The 24,135-nt window shown below is 38.4% G+C and overlaps 1 long non-coding RNA gene across 2 annotated transcripts in view; it reads left to right on the top strand.

Moving 5' to 3' along the window:
* The first annotated feature begins 844 nt into the window (after positions 1 to 844).
* The window catches only part of LOC129756627 (uncharacterized), a 33,042-nt gene continuing 9,751 nt past the window's right edge, over positions 845 to 24,135 (top strand). For both annotated transcript variants that reach the window (XR_008739504.1, XR_008739503.1), the window contains exon 1: positions 845 to 1,580. This is a non-coding gene — a long non-coding RNA (uncharacterized LOC129756627). The remainder of the gene's footprint in view (positions 1,581 to 24,135) is intronic.

Genomic DNA, 24,135 nt, shown 5'->3' on the forward strand with positions numbered 1-24,135 from the left:
TGTGAAAAATGATATTCCAGACTTTCAAACTGGCGGCTTCGTGTTTTTTTTAGATTTTGGGTCCGAATTTTCCCCTTGTGTATTGAACGATTTATATGGAAGACCCCCCTCAAAAAGGGCCGCCTCCAAATTGGATTTCATTTGAACTAGAAGTTCTCATAATAAGTTTCCGTAAAAAATATCAGCCTCTTTGAATATATAATGGCTGAGCCTTAAGAAGGTTTTTAAAATGTTCAGCCATTGGAAAAAATCGGACAACATTAGGCACGATGTAAATTTTGCCTATGCAACTATTAGGCACAGACAAGTGTTTTGAATGATTTTTTAAATTTTTATGTCACTTTTTTCGATCACTTGAACTTCTGGATCTTGTTGACCAATCCTGTATGAGTGCAATCGACAAAAAAATCGAGTGAATTCGATTGGATTGACTAAAATACAGCGTAAAACCAAAATCATGTGCTTAGCTGTTCAACAATTGGCAAATCACCATATTTCTGAAACTTCTTTTTTTCAGTATTTTCCGGTTCTTAAAAACGTTTTATAAATTTCAGAATAACGATTGAGGTTCTTAAAAGGTTGACTTTATCAGACGTAACTCAACAACACCATACTATCTCACGGAGGATGATCACCACCGTCCGATCTACTATCATTAATGTTTGTGGAAGAGTTCATTTTGAAGCAGCGTGGTAGGTGTCATACGCCTCTAGGGAAGTTGTCGTCGTCGTAAAAACATGTGTGGAGATGATCTTCGTCATCGCTGCCATCGCTCAACCAGTAATGTGGGGTTCGTAGTGTATACGTTTAACTGATTCGATTCATTCATTTTGTGAGTTTCGTCCCCGACGGTCGCGACTTTGCTGAGCGTCGCGAGTAGAAAACATCCACGCGGCCGCTATCTTAAAAGGTTGAGCAACCTAACCAAGTACAACTGCAGCGAAAAAAAAAAACGGAAAGAATCACTCCTTTCGCTCAGAGCAGAGCACATAGCTCTTAATGCAAGTCGCGTACTTGACCAATTCGCTGCGAAATCTACCACTTTGAATAACCTTCAGCCTGGTCCAAGCAGTTGTTACTAGAAGATAATTGTTTCAGCTCAGTTGACAAGTTTCAAGTGCAGAACAACCGTTCAGTTCCTTGATCCCGATTTTGCTGAAAAGGTGGTAATTTCTCCTACACATCGCTACCGGAGCCTTTTATTGGTGCTAAAAGTTGAACACGATATTTTCCCTGTAGTGTAATTTAGACCAGCTGCGCATAGCTGAATCCAATCGAAAAGCGGAAAAGAGTGTCTCCTCAGTTTGTGAAAGTGTGCAAAGTTGCGTTATACCTACCATTACGTTGGTTGTTTTTCCCCACTGATTTCCTGGTGTCAATTTAAAGCTACTTAGCGAGCTGAGTCTGGTTTGTTGTACTGTGAAGTCACTCTCCGGATGTACTTAGTAGCTTATTGTTGTGGGAAACAAGTTCAACTTTTTGTTCCAAAGATCAGCACTAGGATAAGCATCAACTAGTTTATTCAACGCTTGGAAATACAGAAAAAAGACTGGCAACTATCGGCTGCTGCACTGATTTTGGTGAGTTTTATTTTTTAGTTGTTTTTGTTAAGCTTTCAAAAATACAGATTAAACTGATTGAGAATAATATCACTTAATGAGTTATTGAATAACACTTTAGTTATACAGAAGAACAGCATTGTTTAAAGCTTTGGTAGATTTCGTCGAATATTTTCCCAGATTTTGTCAATCAACGTTGGTGATATGGTGTGAGGAAATTTCAAACTTAATCCATTTTTAGTAAAAATTAATAATTCATACTTATCATTCAACTGGGGCATCCTGCATCACTTTTCAACTTCAATAGCTTCTTTAAACTTAATGTCCACAGATAATCATACCGCTTGTACATCAAAAGTTTTAAGGTTGAAGGGACATCAAATTGACGTAGTCAGAAAAAAATATTGGTTTCAACCCAACTAAGAATAAGGGATAAGTTGCAACAAACTTTGTTTTTAATGAATAATCAAATGAAAGGGTTTGAAAATTTATAGTTTTTGATCTATTCATTATGTCATTACGCATAAAGCACCAATTGCAGTAATTTTTGGTTTTGTTCGAATTAACTATTTACATTTTGTCTGTGGAAATTGTTTTTAATTTAAAAGCATAAGAGTCTGCAAATATTTAAGGGTAAAAAATACAACAAAAAATTCTACTACCTAAAGTTATAAAAATTAATGTTTGGATGGATTAAATATTGAAAATAACAAGCGCGTGATGTGAAACAATCATATTCCGGCATATGGAAACAAGATTTAAAGATGAATCTTTGATTTGTATTTTGATGCATTTTTTTTTAAAGACATACACCGTCTTAGCCGATTTAGGCTTTACAGACTGGATAAATGACGTGAACAACTTAAGATTAACATAGATAAGCCCGCGAAGCTTTTCTCTAATTGAATTAATTTCTCCAATTTTACTACTATAGATTTTCAGTTATCATAGAGTACTAGTCAACAATTTTTACGTATATTATAAAGGTTTTTTTTATTAATATTATATTCTCTCTAATGTTTCTCAAAGACTTAAACCTGCGAAAAAAGCAAAAGCAACTAAAAAAAATCTATAGACCGTTAATGAGCACATGCCGATGATTATTATTTTTTAACTTCCGTCGAAGATAAAGTTGTTAAATAAATGTTTGAATTTTATATGAAAAATATGTTTAAAATATATTTTTTTTAATTAAATAAGGTAAAAGTCGTTAATTTCGTTACACTTGAATTCTGGGAAAAAAATTGAATCCCAAACAAGTGAAATATAAAATATGAATTAAAAATTCAGTCTTTTCACTATGAAAATAACAAATTCAAAAGATTCTCATAAATCAGTGATACAAATCCTATCATTTTTAGCCAACCACTCTTAAAACTTTATTATAAGTATTTATATACATTCTATAAAACTGAATTTATTTTTTTCTGGTTTTTCTTGAATAGGTTCTACAATTTCTAGATTAAGCATTTCGCCGTTACTCGCTCTTGAAAATAAAAATTAAAGAAAAAATTACCTAATTAGGGTAGGTGTACCCTCCTCCGTCGTATCCCTCTGATTCGTCGCAATTCAAGAATGCATGTTTTAGAGCCGAAAAATCACTTTCCACTTTAATTGGCTACTTCACATGATAAACTTAAGCTTGTGAATTTATTTTCTATCACAAATTTGTAACTTTTAAAACTATTTCTTAATTTATTTGATATTGAAATCGCGAAGTGAATTGAATTATTGATGCACTCCGCCATATTGTAAAACGAACTTAGTGATTCCCCCAACGTGTTTCTTTATTTTATCGCTTCCTGTCAATGCATATAACGATAAAAATCATAAAATTCGACAGAAAAGTGTTGAAATAAAATTAGAAAAATGATTTCAAACTAATCTGAACTATATAAATTTGTAAATATTCGATTGAAATCGAATCGTTCGGGCCTGGGTTGCCAGGTGCCCAGATTTGTCTGTAAAACCAAGACTTTTGACCCTTCGTCCAGATATTGGTCAGACACAGATTTTGCCCAGATGTTTGCCTAGAGTGCCCAGATTTTACAGACTTTCAAAATTGAGTGATGAAATCGATATTCATGTATCGAATTTGATCCGTAAGTGCCAGATTAGACTGTAAATCTCGCTTGTATTCATGGGTATTTGTCCAATCATTCATTAAACCTTTTTTTTAATAAGACTGGCATGGTACGTGGTAGGAAACAGTGTTAGTTATATAGTTCTCAACTTGAAAATAACCCGAATACAAACCACCCTCCCCCCCCTCCCCCCCCCCACTCTTGTTCAGTACCAAATTTACGATCTTCCTTGTGCACAGACACGTACAGACTTTTTTTCTAAATTGCCCAGATTTTTTATCCTCAACACCTGGCATCCCTGGTTCGGGCCCCATAATTCGTCGTAATTTTGCTACAGGAATAGGGAACCGTTTTGCAAGAATTGGAATTAGACCAGTTCATTTTTACTATTTTTTGCTGAACACAGTCGGACTCATAGAAAATAAACATAATGGATTTCCAAGTAATCACAACACAATACAGTAATTTTGTTTATTTTGAAGCTAGGAACTTGATGCGCTGGGAGATAAGTGCAAAAAGTCTATTTATATTGATAAATTACTTGAATGTATTCAGCATTGCTTATAATGCATGGTTTCAAATGAACAAAGAATTGATGGATTTTTTAGCTTAGTGGTTGGTGTTTCACAAATTATTTACTAACAGTATCGTACATAATTTAATAAACGTTTGAGTGCACGCAAGAATATCTCCAACTTTACACATTTCTAACGTTCAACTCCAATGAAACTGTTTCTTCAAAATTATTTCATATTTTAATATTTGATTATTTTTGGTTCTATTATCTGATGACACTAAACCTTTCTCAAGTGTTTGAAACTTGAGATACATCAATTATTTGAAAATTAGACTTTTTAAGCTTCTTGCATTCAAACTGCAATATCGCACATAAGACCAAACGCTTTGCTCTACAGAATGGTCACTGAGAGATCCATGAAAACTAAAACTAAAACTTCTCCAGTTTTCAGAAATTCTCTAAATGGGGATCAACTCGAGGAAAAATTTCAATTCCTGGACCGAAAACCTCGATTTTTATTGAATCTTTACGATGCATGAAAAAACAATGAAAAAAATTCCCGTTGAAGGCCAAAATGACAAGAGAATTTGGTTGAATGAATCATTTAAACTTTGAAATAAGAGTTCATGAGTCTCTGGTTTGAATCTCAATACAAGTTTGGATAAAAAATCGGTAGATATGATTTTTTGTACATATAGTCGTTCAAAATTCGACAAAATCAAACCCGCTTATATTCTGATTTCTACCATATAAGTTTTTATACTTGACTCATGTTTGCTGCATTTTTATAAATTCTCAGTAAATTTTCAACAAAAGATGTTTTGTCGTTTTTGACATATTACAATTTGAATGAAAAAAGTCGGAAAGTTCAATTTCAGTTGGATTACTCTACGTCATTTCCCAAAAATTTGAACCCAAACAACGAAATGTTAGTATAACGAAGCGTCAATTTCCGAAAAAAAAAACATTCTTGCAAAAACTTTTATCGCTCGCAAAAAAACTTGAATAGATGAGCTGAACCAGTCTAATGCGCATTACACGCATCAACGTGGCTTTGCTTTGTGTCGATATCCTTCGCCAGGGTTCCCACATGCATATAAATACACATGTTGACAAAACGCAAGTGTGATTCTGCCTCTCCTCAAATGTCTTACTATTCAGTCTCATTGCGTAGAAAAACATATAGTACTATTAAAAATGTTGATGTTCTTTAAATATATGCAATTACTTTGTAAATTTGTGCCATGTAATTTGTGAAAAATGTCTGTTTGAATGTTATAAAATCTTATTTTACGGACAATTCCTGGATCATGGCAGCCCAGTCCGTTGGAGAGTGTGTTGGTACAAAATACATTTGCAGGGTGGATTCAATTTGTAAGGTCTAATATTGTGCTGCCTGCAATTGCCTTAGCCAAGCAATGGTACCTAGATACAAAAACGCTACCTTGGGATTTCTTGGCAAGTCCATTTATTGCGACTCAGATCTCATTCGAACTTTGCAGTTATCCTGCGCGGTTGATCCGTGCGAAGTAAATAATCGCATTTGTATGAACCGCAACCGCAAAATTTCAAATCTATCCCTCATGAGGGAGGAATAGTTCGAGACAATTTCGGTAGAATTGAATAGAAGGTATTATACTTTGCTGCCTGCAGATGCATTAGCCAAGCAATGGTAGACCTGTTTAGAATAAAGCTATCCTAGGTTTATAGCTTATTGCGACTGGTTACTCGAGAGAACTTCTGCTGTTATCCTGCGCGGTTGATCCGTTGGATGTAAGCTGATGCTTATTGCATGTACCGCAACCGCAAAATTTTAAATGTATTTCTGAAGAGGGTGGAATAAATTGAGACAATTCCGGTCTCCTTGTACGACGGAATTAAATCATAAATTGACTCAAAAGTACGTAATGGATTGATCTATTTCCTACATAGTTTCACAAAACAGTATTCGAAATAAAGTTTAATGAATAAATATCAGTTTCAAATCAACATGCAAGGCATTTCTATTGAATTAATGAAAAAAGCTTCCTTAAGCCGTTGTCTTAGGTACACTTACCCTAGTAATAACAGCCACAAAACCTTTCAAAATTTACTTTTTGAAAAATTTTATAGTGAAAATTTAATATTTCAATTCATTATGACCAACAAACACGTTTTCAACCATTCACCCTGCCGATTTATTTACATATATGAATGGTTATCATAAATAAATAAATAAAATATAATTTTATAAAATATTACATATCTATGTTATGTAATCTACATCATTCAAGATTTACTAAAAAAAAATATTTCAAAACAAGGACTTAGCTGCATGATTTATTCGAGCCATGAACACCGGAACTTCTGTTGTTCTTCTTTAAGGAATTGGCTGGAAATCGTAGCAATCGTTGCAATTCTGCGAAGGTTCCATCACCATTGCAGAGAAGCGCCCTTTTCACCGACATTTTCACGAATATTCACCGTTAACCTGTGGCCTCAGATCGGTATTTAGGCTAATCATCAGGGATCAAACGTAAAACTTAGTGCACGGTTCTATTAATTCCTCCTCACATGCCAACAAACAAAATTAGCAAAATATGGTTTCCGCATGAGTTTACGCATACTGATGTTAATACATCGACACTTCAACCTTTATTACTCGCGTCGATCACTTTTTTTAGCTTATTATCTCCAGATTAATTGAAATACCTACTTATCATTAGAAATTAGTAAACCAAATCTATTTGCAATCAGAGGCCCTTTTTCAATCCCACTTACAGTTCACATCTTCACACAACAACTGATAAAAATTAAACTTTCCACTGCAATACATGGTTATCAAACAACGAATCTTCAACTAAAATACAATCACGTTCACTTTATATTATTCAACTTAAAGAATTTTAATTTTGCAGCTCCAAAAAACGCGTGGGAAAATAATTTTCTAAGAATAACGAAGCAAAACGCGACCGTGACGAAAAACGCAACCGCACTCGAGTCTAACGTTGGTCCTCTTCGGTTTTTTCTTAAAGCCTTGACTATGACAAATATTTCATCCGAAGACTGCATTTCATTTTGACTTATGATAAAAAAGTTATTAGACTTCAAAAATGGGGTATCTTTTTACAGGGTGATATTCATCACTATTAATGAGAGACACTGCTTCGAACATTTTGACGCAGCAGACAGATATCCAATGATTTGAGTTTCACTTAATTTTTGTGTAGCTTTGAATTCTACTTAAAAAACTTTCTTTCATATGACCCTTCATGATTCTTTTTATAATACTTGCTCAAAAAATTTTGTTTTAACGCATCAATAAATAACTTTTAAAACACATTTTATTTAATTGGAAAATAGAGTGAATAAATCCACGCAACTGGGCCGGGGCGCACTTTTCCAAAATTTTAATAATATTGAGGCCAAAAAATTCCCATATCGTGATTTATATCATCACGTCTGAATGGCTTGAAATTCTTAGATTTTTTTTCTGCATCGTGGTATTTACATGTTACAGAACATGCATTTTTGTTACTAGGGTAGAGGCCCCTGAGACAACGGCTTAAGGATGCTGTTTTCATTACTTCAATAGAATTGCCTTCCATGTTGGTTTCAATACTGAAATTTATTCATTGAACTATATTTCTAATATTTTTTTACGAAACTATGCAGGAAACAGATAAATCCATTATGTGCTTTTGAGCCTAATAATGATTCATTTTTCACATTCATGTTCCCTTATTGTCGTATTAGGCAAGGTTGCCGAAAAAAAAATTCTGTGTTTTGACGAAAAAAATTCTGATTTTCTGTGATTTTATCCAAAAATCATGTCACATTGCTTCTTTTTTACATTTTACTTGATAAAAGTCAATTTACATTATTATTCTTATCATCTTTTCCATTTCGAATTTCAAAATCAAAAGTTTATATTTACGTAAACCAAATTATGCAAATTTTAACATTCTGTTAAATCTGTTTATATTTCTAAAATTCTGTGTTCTGTGAAACAGATTCTGTGATGGAAATTTGCCCAAATTCTGTAAATTTATAGATTTTTCTGAAATTTCGGCAATCTTGGTACCAGCAGCCGAATTCCGGGCAAAAAATGTCGTGAAAAAAAGAAAAGATTGAAGACGTTTTTAAAATTATATTATCTTGGAATTCCGGTGAATTTAAAGCAGATATTTTTTGACGTTTAAAAAAGAAAACATGATTTTCAATCTCTTTGGATTTTTTTCGTTTGCGAAATTTTCTTAGATTGACATTCCGGTCAATTCAAAGAAGACATTTTTTTGACGTTTGAAATAGAAAACGAGATTTTTAAATTCTTCGGCATTTTTGCTTCGGAAATTCAAAAAGACATTTCTATTTAGTGAGGATTTTTGTTAAAATAAACGTTAATACCTATTAAAACTTGAAAATAATGGAGCAAATGATTGTATCATATTAATATGCAAAAAAGAAGTGGTATAAACGCCAAGAAAATCGAACTACTTCGGCATCGTCGTTATTTGGGAGATATTGGTAATCCATTTTGTATTTCGGATGGAAATTTCGAAAAACTCTTTCGAATGCCATAATGTTTGGCTGAGAAGTTTATTTACTTATTGGATCAACCATTGAACGCTATCCCATTGAAGGATGAAAGAACCACAACCATTCCGGTACATTTACAAGTTCTAACAACATTGCGATATCTTGGCTCAGGTAATCGATTAAACCTAATTAATCTAAATTAATAAGTATGATACTTTCGAATGTACAACTATAACATATTTCAGGTTGCCATTAAGTGACAGTCGGACAAGACAACTTACTGGCAGTTTCACAACCAACATGTCTTTGTATTTTGAAGAACGTTATTGGTGCAATGAAAATATATCTGCTGGGAGAATTTGTCGTTTTTCCAACAAATGATGCAGAATTAGCCATACCTACCTACCTAAGGGTCCAGCGCCGATTGACCGACGCATAGGGCTGAGATAAAAGATCTCCACTGCTGGCGATCTGGAGCCAGCGTCTTCACTTACTGCCAGCCAAGGTTCTCGTCAACTGTGCGGATTTCAGCGGCTAGACTTCGCCGCCACGAGCTTTTGGCCTGCCTCTTCTTCGATGCCCATCTGGATTCCAGTCAAGCGCCTCTCTGCAAATCTCGTTTTCATCTCTTCGCAGCGTGTGACCAATCCATCTCCACTTACGTTCCCGAATCTCGATTTCTAGCGCCCTTTGATGACACCGGCGATGAAGTTCAACGTTTGAGATCCAGTTGCCAGGCCACCAAGCGCGGATGATGTTCCGCAGGCAGCGGTTTACAAATACTTGCAGTTTTCGCGTCGTCACGGCATATGTGCACCAAGTTTCACACCCGTACAGCAATACAGATTTGACGTTTGAGTTGAAGATTCGGATCTTAGTTCGTAGAGAGATCTGGCGTGAGCGCCAGATGTTTCGGAGACTCGCAAACGCAAATCGGGCTATTCTGATCCGGGTTTCGATGTCCTTCTTGGTACCACCATCAGGCGTAATCTGGCTATCAAGATACTGGAAACACTCCACTGTCTCAACCTGGTGTTCAGCTACTACGAAATTGGAACGATTTTGTGTATTGATTTCCATCGACTTGGTCTTTCCGACATTGATTTTGAGACCTGCTGCCTTGGAGCTTTCGGTGAGGTCGTCGAGTTTGCTCTGCATGTCCGGTTGTGTTTGGGCGAGCAAAACAGTATCATCAGCCAGGTCAAGGTCGTTCAGTTGCTCAATTGCTGAAGGATTCCACGGCAATCCTCGGTTTGGTCTACAGTCAATCGATCCAGTCAGAATCTCATCCATAACGATGAGAAAAAGCAGCGGTGACAAAATACATCCTTGTCTCATTCCAGCAGTTACCGGAATAGGTTCGGACAAGACACCGTCGTGCAAGACCTTGCACAAAAATGCCTCGTACTGTGCTTCGATGAGATGGACTTGTTTCTCTGGGACCCCTCGTCGTCTAAGAGCAGCCCAGATGTTTTCGTGGTTCAGTCGGTCAAATGCTTTTTCGAAATCAACGAACACCAGCAAAAGAGAGTCCTGGAATTCGTTGATTTGTTCCAGTATTATTCGTAGCGTTATGATGTGGTCCACACATGATCGTCCGGATCGGAATCCAGCTTGTTGCCGTCGGAGTGTAGCGTCGATTTTCTCCTGGATCCTGTTCAGGATCACTTTGCAGAGTACTTTGAGGGTTGTACAGATCAACGTTATGCCTCGCCAGTTACCACACTCTGTCAGGTCTCCTTTCTTCGGGACCTTTTTGAGGATACCCTGCATCCAGTCGGCCGGGAATGTTGCAGTATCCCAGATGTCAGCGAAAAGACGGTGCAACATTTGTGCTGACAGGGCAGGGTCGGCTTTCAGCATTTCAGCAGGAATGCAATCGATTCCAGGCGCTTTGTTGGATTTCATGTTTTTGATTGCCGCTTCTATTTCAGCCAGCGAGGGCGCTTCCGAGTTGACGCCATTAATACGACTTACTGTGGGCGCCTCGAGCTGCGGGTTCTGTTGGCCATCGCTATTTGTAACTCGGAAAAGTTGTTCAAAATGCTCAGTCCATAGCTTGAGCTGATTTGTTCGATCTGTCAGCAGCTGACCTGCTCGGTCTTTCACATTATTCTTGCATTAGTCCTTGCACCACTAAGGCGGCGAGGAATATCATATAATAATCGGATATCTCCAATGGCGGCGGCTCTTTCTCCCTCTTCGGCTAGGGAGTTTGTCCAGGCTCTCTTGTCTCGTCTACAAGCTCGTTTAACTGCCTTTTCCAGCTCCGCATATCGTTAGCGGGCGGCTGCTTTGGCTGACCCGGTACATGCCTGCTCAATTCCGACTTTCGCCTTTCTCCGATCATCGACCATCCGTCAAGTTTCATCCGACATCCATTCACTTCTTCTTCCACAAACTTTACCGAGAGTACCATGGCTCGTCGTGATAAAGGCATTCTTGATTCCACACCACTGTTCTTCGACTGTTCCGTCTGTCGGCAGCTCCGAGGCTCGGGATTTTAGCTGTTCAACGTATGCCCTTTTCACCTATGGATTCTCCAACCGGCGGACGTCGTATCGACACCCGACTTTCTCCTCGCGCCGTTGGACACGCGCAACTCTCAGTCGTATCTCGCCAAGGACGAGGTGATGGTCAGATGCAATGTCTGCGCTTCGTTCGTTGCGGACATCAAGAAGGCTCCTTCTCCATTTTCGACTGATGCAGATGTGGTCAATTTGATTTTCTGTTCGGCCATCTCGGGATACCCAAGTGACCTTATGTGCTGGTCGATGGGGGAAGAGCGATCCACCGATCATCATGTTGTTGTTGCCACAAAATTCTACAAACAACTCTCCGTTTTCGCTCATCTGTCCTAGGCCATGGCGCCCCATGATGCGCTCAAGGTCCTGATTGTCGGAGCCAATCTTTGCGTTGAAGTCGCCCAAATGGATTTGAATGTCACCCTTCGGAATTCTCTCTACCACGCTGTTCAATTCACTGTAAAACTGCTCTTTCTCCTGCAAATCGGCAACGTCAGTTGGCGCATAACACTGGACCATTGTAAGGTTTCTAACCCGTGTTCTGAATCTGGCTACGATTATTCTTTCGTTGATCGGTTCCCATCTAATAAGGGACGCATGGGCCTGCGGGCTTAACAGGAAACTAACTCCTCGTTCCCGAGTAGCATGTTCTCCTCGTATGCCAGAGTAAAGCAGTAACTTGCCCGGACTGTGTCTTGTGTTCTCCAGTGTTAGGCCAACGGACTTCGCTCAGTCCCAATATCTCTAGCTTGAGGCGGCTAGCTTCTCTAGCAAGTTGAGCCAGCTAACCTGGCTGGGCAAGGGTCAAAACATTCCAAGTTCCAATTCTAGTCCGTGTTTTCATGCTAAAAGTCGTTGCCAAAGTTCCAATTTGGTTATTTCTTCTCTCAGTTTCCGTAACAATACAAGATATCAGGAGCAGTAGGTTGGTAGCCTAAAGTCCCTATCCCACGATGGGGCTGCCATCTTGGACTTAGCTGGCGGGAGCCGCATTTCATAAATTCAGCCGCTCGCTGCGAGACAGTCGCTGCTTGAGCCGCCCCTGACCCGGAGAACAGACGCTCGGTTGTTGTTGCACGCCGCCCCTGATCTGGGGAACAGACGCGTGCGGCCACCTTCTCAGTTTGCATGCGACCAAAGCATCCATCGGGGTTGGGTACCCGATCTGCGCTTAGGTTACTCGCATCCCAGCCGGCACCGCGGCGGGGAGGTAGAGATAGGAGTTTTGAATAAGAGGTGATATGACCACTATGGGGTCTCGTGTTGCACATTATCCACCGTTTACCAGCCAAATTAGCCATAATTAAGCAAAAGTTCTTCCAGCTATTTAATATCCCCGGAGTGATTGCAGCTCTTGACTGTACACATGAAGCTATTTTGAGCCCTCCGAAAGATGTAGAGCATGTGTACTTGAACAGAAAAGGATATCATTCTAAAAATGTTCAGATTATTTGCGATATGAACCTTCGTGTATATATTCAATGTGAACGTAATATTTGGAGGATCTACCCATGACGCGCTTATATGGAAACGTAGCCAAGTACGTCGACATTTGATGCAAAAGTATGATGCCGGAAGCAGAAATACATATTTGCTAGGAGATGGAGGTTACCCAACGGAGCCATAGCTTCTTGTTCCATTTACAAGGGCAAGAAACCAAGCAGAAACCGACTTTAACACTGCCCATTGTAAAGCTCGAAATTCTGTGGAACAATGCAACGGTTGTCTGAAGTCTAGATTCAGATGCATTTCGAAAGACTCATTTTTACGTTATGACAAGGACTTTTGTGGTGAGACAATCAATAGCTTGGTAATAACTCACAACTTCTTAGTTTACAATAAGCACCCGGTGCAAGAAAATTTGGACGAAAATTTGAATAATGAAGGTAATGATGTAAATGATGCTGTTGAGAACTTTGGTCATGAAAATGATAATGATGGGATTTTGGCCATAGGAAGGAGAGAAAGGGAAAACATTGTTAATAACTATTTCCGTTAACATGAAAACTGCAAGCAGTGATAGCCTTTCTACAGGTATTTCTTTTAATCTGAGAACTACACAGCAAAAAAAGTATTGCTATATTACATCAAATACCTGCACATAACTTGAGTCGCAAATGGTACCTAATTTTACATTGTCTTGATGTACCCGGCTGTTTGGAGACAAATAATTTGTTTCGTACTGCTGATCCATATGGGCCATATTTCCTAAAAAAGGAAAAATAATGAAATTTGTGTTGAAGCAGTGGGTTTGCTTATATTTTTAATTAATTTTGGAAGTACTCACAAGCCAAACAAATACAGCTGAGGTCCATAATCCGTTTCTTTATTTTTGAAATGAAATCAAATTCCAACGTCAACAAAGAAAAACATTGACTACTTGATGCGATATCACATAGAAGGTTTTGATATTACACTTCACGACGTATTCACGTTGTGTACATCATTTAGATGTATTATTGCAACAGAAATACATAATCCCCAGAAATTACATCGTCCATCGTTACATTATTTTTTGCTGTGTAAATAAACCGATTGATCCTCGTAAAACAGTATTATTAATTTATTTAACATCAAATTGTTAACAAATTCAAAAACGCAAACACCCTGCTTTAACATTTAATTGCGATTAAACAGGTTATGAATGTTCTCGCTGATTGCGTTCAGCGCATCCACTTTATGTTGTTTGATTACAAGTTTTCTCTCCTCAATGTTCAGTATCTTCCCCTGTAGCTCAAGTTTACGCTTAATATGTCCCTTTTATCTGCTTGCACGTTTTCAAGGCATTTAAATACCTGCGATTCCATGTTTTGTATTCCGGTATCCGAATATCGCTGGCCTCAGCCGAGTTGTCTTCCTCTTGATGGTGTTGCAGTTGTTCTTGGGCGAGGAGACGTTCCCTGTATAGCAAAAGCATCTGGCGTCGGACCGTTATTGGCTCCGGAACCTGACGCTGTTGAAGGTGCGGCGTTATGAATCATGTCACCAGAGACTCCGCTAACATTAGCTTACATGTCCGTGAACTCAACTTCAAGAAACTCGATGTTTGCTACATTATATGTGGGTGTTATCCTGGGGCTGTTCTTGAGTGCTTCCGTCGCCATCCAGTGTATCCTTCTGCATAACAGCAAGCACCATCTTCTCTAGCTCCGAAAGAATGTCTCGCTTCTTCTTTACCAGCCCGATACGACGCGACGGTGGTGGGTGCACTTCCCCTAATATTAAATATTTTTGACTGATTAGGTCACGTACTACAAAGTCTAAATGACGCGAAGAAAACTCGTGGAGTCAACACTGAAGTGTTTTTTTATATCTAATTCTGCGAACAGTAACATCGTGTTGATCTACCTAATACAACAAAAAAAATCAGTGTAATTAGAGTATGCGCATTTTTTTTTCAACAAATAGCTCACATATCTATAATCAGAAGGTTAGCGCTACTCATCCGATTTTCTTATCACAGTTCGGTCGCTTCCTAATAATTACGAATCACGATACCACTACACTAAACGAAGAATTGAAATTCCGATGGCTCCCTACGTAAGCCTCCATATAAGAGCATAATTATATGTTCGATCAAACTCCACCATCTCTAAGTTCATCGGCCGGCACCGTCTCAGAGGTGGATCTTTTTTTTATAGTTATCTTATGGAAGTGAATTGAAATTCCGATAAAAAAAACTATGTGTCCAATTTTACGATACAATGATTTTTTGTGAGAAAGAAACGGTGCCCAGTACCGGTCATTTGATACACCATGATTAATATAGGTCTTCACATAGGTCGTCTGATCATGTGTTATCCGATCTGAAAAAGGAGCAATGGCCTAGATCTGAACTGCAGACTGGGAGGTGTTGGTTCTTCGATAAATCAACTCAGGTTCAATGAATTAAAATTCAACAGATTATATCGTTGTTGATTTTAATAGTATCCAAATACTTTTTAGTTTCATAAAACTGAAAAGTTCGTTTGGATTTTATAGAGTACGTTTCCAAGTACATATAACAATCAAACACATTGCCATGGCATAGAATCACATCAAGTCAAAGAATCATCCAAAAATTTCTCGAACCAGACACTTGGAGGATCAAGAAAAACAACAAAACAACGAAGAACTTCCCCAACGCTGAATGAATGAATCCGCGTTGGGTTGTTTGCGTGAGTCGCTCAAAAGCACGTGCTTTTTGAGTGACCAGTGAATGAATCCGTATTATCTCTGTATAGTTAATCATATGATCGTTTGTACACCTCGAAAAATTATGTGATTATTTTCGAATTTGTATGAAAAGTTTGGTGAATAGTTCATTAAAATAACATTAGTTCATGAAATTCATCGAAATCGAAAACAGTATCAAAAGTTATTATTTCGAGATCAAAGATTTTTTCAGATGTCGTTGACCGTTTTAGACGAGGAATTGTAAACTCCAACTAAATACACTTTAATTTGTTTTTTTTTGTGTTTTTAGCAAGTATTTAATTTGCTTTTAGTTCTAAACCTTTTTTTGACACTACGATAAAAAAAAAGCCCATGAAAACTGCATCTCGACTACGTGTAGCTTGAATGACGCCTTTTTGTAGCCCCCGTGTGTGTTCCAATTCGCTTGGCGCAGACGAAAACGGGGAGCTTTATTGCAGATAACACTTGTATCAACATGTTGGATCAAGCAACTCGCGTGTTAATTTTGTTGCTTTTTTGTAGCTCGCATTCAACGAACATGAACATTGGGTTGATTCGCTTTTATGCGTCACTGATTTGTCAAAATTTCATGCAAAATTCAGAAGTTGTATCGACATTGAACATTTAGGGTTTTACAATCCTGTTAAAAATTCTTTCGATGAGTCTAGGCATATAAAGTCTGTTTCACATAGAATCTGGTCGGATAAAATAGATCATTTCTCCGCAAAGAAATAACGAACAACAAAAGTAAAAATGTCATTTTGTAGGGTTTTTATTGCACTTTAAGGAAAAAATACATAAAAATCATTCGTCAGCTTTTCGGATGAATTTTTGAACTTTTTTGTAATATCACCCATCATTTTCTGCACAGTATTGCTGGTAACCTCATTCGCCATCTTGTTCCACCACTTTTCCATTTAAGCGGGTTTTTTCATGGTTCTGCCACATTTCTTCAGTTTGCTCTTAACTACTGCCCAATATTTTTCGATGGGACGAAAATCCGGACAGTTTGGTGGATTGATACTTTTTTAACAAAATCGATCTTGTTCTCCTTATACCACTTAACGACATCCCGGCTGTAGTGGCAGCTTGCCAGGCCGGCCTGAACATCACCGGACCTTTGTGGGACCGAATGAATGGCAAACCCTCTTCTGGAGACATTTTTTTTGTTAGTATTTCCATTCATTGTGTCCCCAGAGATGAAAATCTAAGTCTTCTTCCCACAACTACAGATCCCTTGCCAAATCATCAACTTCAGGTATCAGGTATCAGAATGGGGGTAGGCTTAATAGCGGCACGTTATCCAAACATACGGGAAAATTGTGCCTAGCCTTTTTTTTATCCAAGATTTCATCATTTACCTGAGAAACCTGAAAAACCTATAAAAGGAAGAAATAAATTCAATCTATTTAAGATGGCATAAAGCCTTTCCACTAGGGATTATTAGCATTAAAGCTCTTTTCTACATTCGGTAAGGAATGATAGAATGTTTTTTAAGTTTAATTTCTTAAACTCAGATTCGCTTAAAGCGTAAGATCCCAGAGTACGAAAACGTAGTCTGGCAAATGAGGGACAGTTACATATAAGATGGAAGGGATCTTCCACATCTGATTCACAACTACCACATACTGGAGATTCAGCACGCTGAATGTAGTGCATGTGATAGTTGAGTTTACAATGACCGGAGAGTGCTCTGATCAAGATGCTGCAATGAGATTTATTTAAAGTTAATAAGTAACTCGATATGATTGGAGATGGTTTTTCTAAAAATAATTTAGTTTGACGACAAGTGTCCAACTCTTCCCAGTATCGTTCATGCTGGTTAGAGGACCAAGTTTGAATTTGGTTTCTGAACCAACATGGTGATATTGGGACAGCCGGCTCTGGTCCGTAAAATTCCTTTTCCGACCCAGCTCTAGCGAGTTCGTCGGCGCATTCGTTTCCAAAAATTCCCTTATGTCCGGGTACCCATAGAAGGTTTAATCCATTGCCTTCAGCAAGTTCTTCGATTGCTTTCCGGCATGCGATTACCAGTTTTGATCTAGAACTGGAAGCACTGAGTGATTTGATAGCTGCTTGGCTATCTGAACAGAAATAAATTGTTCTGAACATAATTTTCTTTTGAAGTGCAATTTGCACTCCATACATAATCGCATATAGCTCAGCCTGAAAGACTGTACAATATTTTCCTAGAGGTTGAGCATATTCTATGTTCAACTCGTGACAGTAAATTCCTGCACCTGCACGGCCGTTTGATAATGAACCGTCAGTATAGAAAACAATATAAGAGGACATTTGGTCCTCTACGAAACCTGATAACCATTCTTGAGGAGAAGGAAATTTGACTTTAAACCCCATGTAGGGAAAACTACTCGAGAGTGTTAAATCGTTTGGCGCTAGATTAAACTTGTTTAATCTAACTAATTCAGGCCACACATTTGTATGACTCGATGATCTTTCGATATTTCCTGACAGCCAGAGACCAACTGCCTGTAGACGAAAAGCACACGAGAAGGCTTCCTGTTTTAGGAACAAGTGTAGAGGTTTGATAGAAAACAGAGCCTCTAGTGCTGCAGTAGGAGTTGTAGTGAACGATCCGGACATCCTCAAAAGACACATTCTTCGAAGGTGATTTAGTTTAGTCCGAACTGTTGCAACTTCTCCTTTCTGCCACCACACTAGACACCCATAGGCCAGAATTGGTCTTACTATTGTGGAATAAATCCAGTGAATATGTTTAGGTTTGAGTCCCCAGTTTTTTCCGATTGCACGTCGGCATTGTCCGAAGGCCATGCATGCTTTTTTGATTCTGAATTCGATGTGATCAGACCAGTTTAATTTGGAGTCAAGAATGACACCCAAATATTTAACTTGATCAGACACGGTGATTTCGGAACCATAAAACAGCAGAGGGCGCACCCCACGGGTGATACGTTTTTTAGTAAATAATACAATATTAGTTTTTAGAGGATTAACTGACAGTTCTACATGAGAACACCATCGTTCAACAGAGCGCAGAGCTTGTTGCATTATATCAAATAATGTGCTTATGCACAAACCTCTTACCAGCAGAAGATAATCATCTGCGAATCCATAGGTTGGTATTCCACGGTCATTGAGTTTTCTCAACAAGCCGTCTGCAACTAGGTTCCACAAAAGAGGTGATAGAACACCTCCCTGTGGGCAACCACGTGTGCTAACTTTTGTTATTGAAGCCTGTCTTAAAGAAGAATGAAGATTCCTGTTACTTAGCATTGCGCTAATCCAATTAGTTATAACACTAGGCACTCCATGAAGTAGTGCCGCATCCATTATTGATGTAAACGAGACATTATCAAATGCTCCTTCTATGTCTAGAAATGCTCCTAGACATGATTCTTTCTGTGAAAAACTATTTTCAATATTATGTACTACGTTGTGCAGAAGAGTTAATGTTGATTTTCCTGTTTGGTATGCATGTTGTGTCGCATTAAGCGGATGTTGGACAAGGCATTCTTGCCTGATATGATGATCAATTAAACGTTCAAGTGCTTTTAATAGAAATGAACTTAGACTAATAGGACGAAAGCTTTTGGCTTCGTCGTATGATGATCGTCCCCCTTTAGGGATGAATTTCACGGCTATCTGCCGCCAAAGTTTAGGAATATATCCATGAGCAAAACTGCTTATCATTATTTTTCTTAATATGTGTTTGAAATGATCGAAACCTTTTTGAAGCAAAACTGGAAATAAACCGTCACTTCCAGGAGATTTGTATTGAGCAAAACCATCGATTGCCCATTTGATCGATTCTGTAGTAACTATTTTCCGAGCAAAATGCAAGGAATCTAGACTTCCAGAAAAGAACTCAGGCTCTATCAATGAATCTTGATCAACACATCCTGGAAAGTGAGTATTGAATAGACAACTTAATGTTTCTTCGTCGTTTGATGTATAATCACCACTAGGGGTTTTAAGGTATGAAACCTGATAATCTTTTGATTTGGCTAAGACTTTATTTAACCTACTTGCTTCGTGCAAGCTTGAAATGTTTGTGCAGTAGTTCTGCCAACTTGAGCGTTCGGCAGCTCTTGTTGCTTTCCGGTAAGCTCTGCGAGCCAACTTGAAAGCATCAAAACCTTCCGTGCGCCTTCGGTTCCAAGAGCGTCTGCAGTTTTTTCGTAATTTACTGAGATTTGAGTTCCACCATGGTGTACTGTTTTTGTAGAATTTCAACGTTCGTAAGGGACACGCTTCTTCATAAGAATTTAAAATAATTTCGGTGGTTTTTGCAACCACTTCATCCAACTCAGAAGGAGTAGTAATTTCAGGTGTATATCCATGAAATTTAATAGCAATATGCTCCAAATATAGGTCCCAATTAGTTGTTCTTGGGTTTCTGAATGTAATTGTTTCTAAAAACTCACCTGAGTGTTCAAAATAGATAAACCTGTGGTCAGAAATCGATTCTTCGTTAGGCACATTCCAATTTGAAATTTCCTGAGAAATTGTTCTAGAACAAAGTGTGATGTCAATCACCTCTTCTCTGTCACACCTAACAAAAGTTGGTTTATTTCTAAATCAGTGCTGCTTAAATATTCCATTAAATTTAAGCCGCTCAGATTGATATCTGAGCTACCCCATACAAAATGATGGGCATTGGCATCACAGCCAATTACAAGAGGTATATTTTGTGATTCACAGAATGAAATGACATTTTTTAAATCATCCGTAGGGGATGATTGTTCATATGGTGAGTATGTTGAACAGTAGACGTATTTTCTATCAGGCAGCGAAACCTGAACGACGCAAATATCTCTTGTTGTTAGATTGGGTATAAGTGTTGCATTTATAGAATTGTTTATCAATATACATGCACGAGGCATTATTCGGGCATTAGTCATTCCAATTACACTGAACACAGTAAAGTTTGGTTTGAGCAAATTCCCTAAGTAAAAAGTTCCATTTCGGAAATAGGGTTCTTGGACCAAGGCGATTGATGCAGTTCCATTAAGGATTAAACGACATAAGTTAAGTGTAGCGGTTCTTTTGTGCTGCAGATTTATCTGTGCAACCTTAATAGAAAGCATTTCTATCAAAGAATTCCACACATATTTCCATCACACACAAGAACCACTGCACCTTCATATCAACGCATGAAGCGTGGTATCCCATACAGGCTGAAAATTTTAAAATCGTGTGTATAATCTGAATCCCACGAGTTGCCAGGAAAAATACGGCCCTTTGCACCAGTGCCTGGCTATAGTGCAGACCTTAACAACGTTCTGCTTAAGATAGGGTTATTATACACCCTCCTACCCCCACTTTGGGGCCCGCAGGCACAGAACCACCTTGAAGCGGGTGTTTACAAAATTTAGGAGAATACAACTCTTGCATGCGCATTAATAGCAATAAGCACAATTGGTGAATCCTCCCTGAAGAAACTTGGCTTGAAACCAAGCCAAGGTTCCCCCCTCCCAATGTGATAGTCGCATTTGAAGAATGACTAACGCATATGGGAAGTACTGGATAAGTCGCCTTTTACGACGTGGACCAGTATCCCAGTGGTAGTATTCTATAAGCCGCCACCACACAGCACATTTTTCCCTTCATGTATTCATCATTGCGCACTATTGTGATTTTTTTCGAGAAAAAATAAAAAATCATGAAATGAAGGGTTAACAAAATCGATCTTGTTCTCCTTATACCACTTAACGACATCCCGGCTGTAGTGGCAGCTTGCCAGGCCGGCCTGAACATCACCGGACCTTTGTGGGACCGAATGAATGGCAAACCCTCTTCTGGAGACATTTTTTTTTTGTTAGTATTTCCATTCATTGTGTCCCCAGAGATGAAAATCTAAGCCTTCTTCCCACAACTACAGATCCCTTGCCAAATCATCAACTTACGAGCAATTTTATCTGCGAAAACAAACTTGAATCTACCCGCAACATTCCCATTACCCGCAACATTCACATTACGCTTTGCAAGGTAAAATTTGTTACCGGGTATTTGTTGTCCATCAAAATGCATCCGTTGTACTTGGTCAACACTTTCTCGTACAACTTCCTTGCTCTGGTTTTGTCAACCAGGTTTTGTTTCAGCGTCCTGTTGGGGTGTTTGCTTGCATGGCACTACCGCATGCCTTCTCGCAAACAAATTCATCGAGCTGTACTGTGGTTCGTCTTGAACTTTTTCGCCAAATCACGCAAGGAGATTCCAGGATTATTGTGAACTGATCGAATTACCTTTGCTCGCAGTCCCTGGTCATGTGTTCCACTTTTACGCCTGGTTTGTTTTACTCGATCCACCATAAGGGTCTCCCGGTAACGTTGCAGCACCGAATTTACAGTCGATTTTGGATATTTCAGGAATTTCGCGATCTTTACCTCTGGTCACGTCAGTTTCTCTACGTGAGTGTGCAGAATTTTCTCCTGCGTTTCGCGTTCCATCGTCGAGAACTTTTGACTGACTGCTTCAATCTTGATGAAATTTTCACCACTAAGTAAACAAACCATCCGGATCAAAACACTGTCAATTGATTCGCAATGTGACAACTAGGGGCGCTGTAGTGAATGAAAAGATGCGACTAAATTCTAAGTGAAACAGACTTTATTCGCTATGTTTTATCTGGTATGGAGATTCAAATTCTGATGTTTCTAATTTTTTTCATGGCGTTCAGTTCGGTCTGGTCGAAGCCCGGCCTAATACCTTCATTTCCTTCATAGAAAGTAGAAATACACACGTTTGTAACTGCCCGAATTCTAAATGATCATAGCCTTAGTATCATTGGTTTAGTACAATAGATTTAGAATCGAATAGCTAAATATATGATCAATCAATCATTTCTTTTCAAGACATTTGATGATATCCTTGTTCGATAAATTGTTCTTAGATCTGCAGTGGAATACAAAACAAATTGATTCTGTAGTAAAATAAACTACTCTCGAGGAATTTTAATCAACCTTGAGATAAATCCAAAAAATGTGGTACCAAAAACTAAACGTGAGAGTACGTTAAGTAGCTTTCGATCGTAAATCGACCTTCAGCTTCAAACGCAGACGCCGATGATGATGCCGTCGCCAGAAATTGTACTAATAACAACAAAGCCTGCTTATAGTGGATTCCAGCAAGCTGTTGCCGCAATGCGGTGCACTGCAACGAAGGTTTAGGGCTTCATCCAGAGATAACGTAAAAAACTAAAACAATCATACAAAATCATGTTTTTATACCAACGAGTTAACATTTGAATGAACCATATGTAAGACGAAAACCAACTGATGAGCAAATTGTAGTTAAAGCAACGTAATGTATGGCGGGATCATCAATGCATCATCAAGTGTGCTTAAATTGTTATCGATAAAAGTACCTCAACAAAACCAGAATAGGAAATTAAAAAGCGAACCGTTCATGCATAGGTACAAGTGCTCGTGTGGAAGCGATTCATTGTTGCTGTTATTGATCATTGTTTGGGGCTAAGATCACGCACCGAATCCATGTGCCTTATGAGTAATTCTACTAGCGATACGATAAACAACGTCGGGAGTCTGTAGTACTACGGAAAACCTTTGCACTGTAGATGAAACGCTGTCGGAAACTGGACGCTTGCCGGCTTTCTGATTGCATGGAACCGAAACCGGAATAGGATAGGTAGATGCATGAGATTGGGGCAGCGTGTTACGTTTTGATAACAGAGCCTATTGATTTGGTAAACAGGTATTTTATCATTCAGACATCTTTTACAATGCACTCTGATAAATGGGCCATTACTGCAATTGCTCTACTAGCTGAAAACTGAACTAGCTCCAGGCAGGATTTCATCAGACTTGCCGCACAACAACAGACACTGTCATTAGATGTTAATCTATTCGGTTGAATAATTCAACGAAAGCGAATCAATTATTTTGATTTCTCCCCGAGAGCTAGAAAACTTGAAATTAATCTTGATATAGAGCATTTTTGTAAGTATATTTCGAAAATCTAGAGATCCAGATCCCTGAACCTCCTAACATAAGAAGGTAATTGATTTGAAGGAAAAGAAGTCAGAATGACAATGATAAGGTGGAACTGACTCTTTGAAGCTAATTTGACAAATTTTGCATAAATACAAAGTAAGTTCTTTTACATTGTGGAAAAACCTAACTGTGAAACGAATACGCAGTTAGAATCTTCATCGACAATATTTCTGGCTGTCGATTGAGTGTATATTTTTAAAGAAGCATTTGGTTTTCAAACACTCACGACAACGACCACTACAACATAACCTAATTACTCGGGACAGGAACAAAGAGGCGGCCTTCTAGAGGTCATCGAAATTACTTGGGATACTTATTTTCGTTGCAAAATGTACTTGTTGATTTACATTTCCAATCACTCAAGTACCTACTACTCTTACTACTAGTATACTTCACCCATCTGCTCTCATGTCTCCTCTTCGCCGGATCCGCCTTATTTTCGTTCATTCATTCATTCGGTCGTTCTGTAATTCCGTCTTACCTATTCGAAAAATGCCATCACATTCGCTCGCTCAACCATTAGACAGTTTAAGCATCGATCTCATTTGACGTAACCCCTCTTCGAATTTCAAAATTTTCAAAAGGGGGAAAATTAAAATTTGGATACCGATGCAAGTTAACGATAACGACAATGTTTAAAGTTATGCAAACAGGGCTGGGTAGACCAACTATTTCAGCTGGCAAATATTATTGCTGCAACATTCGTCATCTTGATAAAACAAGTTTGATTTCATCAATCGTGATGAAAAATGTTTATTTCCG

The sequence above is a fragment of the Uranotaenia lowii genome, chromosome 3 (assembly GCF_029784155.1).
Source record: "Uranotaenia lowii strain MFRU-FL chromosome 3, ASM2978415v1, whole genome shotgun sequence".
In the NCBI taxonomy this organism is placed as follows: Eukaryota; Metazoa; Arthropoda; class Insecta; order Diptera; family Culicidae; genus Uranotaenia; species Uranotaenia lowii.